Here is a 708-nt window from a genome sequence, read left to right on the forward strand (position 1 = left end):
GTCATAGTATTTATATGCGACAATAGTTTATGTATTTTATATAATAACAGTGGTCATTGAGCAAAGATAAGGCTCATGCAACCGACGGTCAAAAAAATGTTTAGCAAAGAAATTGTAGATACTTATTTATTATCTAAAAATTTCTAATCGCCCAAAAAATAAAATGAAGATTATTCTTTGAATTGTTCAAAGCCATTCGGATATTTTAGGAGTTTGCCTTTTACAAGTTTTCTCAGTGCAAGGGACACTTTAAAACGCACAACCAAACAATCCCCAGCAACTCGGGGTGATGATCCACACGCTCCGATACGTCTCGTAGCCCCTGGATCAGTAGTGAACAATCCTCAGGAGTAGTAGGACTGGGGGCTACTCTCTATAGCGATTCGAAAATCAATGATATTAGCAGGCCAAATGCGATCCTGCAACAATTGGAGCGATAGATGGAACGGTATTTCAAATGGTAGGGCCTAATGTAAATAAATCATTTGGGTATGACAAAAGTCAGTGCAAGATGGGTACCCAGAATGCTCACACCGCCTAAGAAAAAGCAGCCCGTGGACGCGTCTCAGCACTTTTTGGAGTTGTGTGGAGATGAACCTGCACAGATTTTGGAGCGGATTATCACTAGAGATAAAACACGGCTTTATCACTCTGAGCCTGAGTCGAAACAGCAGTCCATTCAATAGCATAAAGAGGGCGCACCACCAA

Source organism: Rhagoletis pomonella, unplaced genomic scaffold (assembly GCF_013731165.1).
Source record: "Rhagoletis pomonella isolate Grant_MI unplaced genomic scaffold, Rhpom_1.0 Rhpom_scaffold_00011, whole genome shotgun sequence".
In the NCBI taxonomy this organism is placed as follows: Eukaryota; Metazoa; Arthropoda; class Insecta; order Diptera; family Tephritidae; genus Rhagoletis; species Rhagoletis pomonella.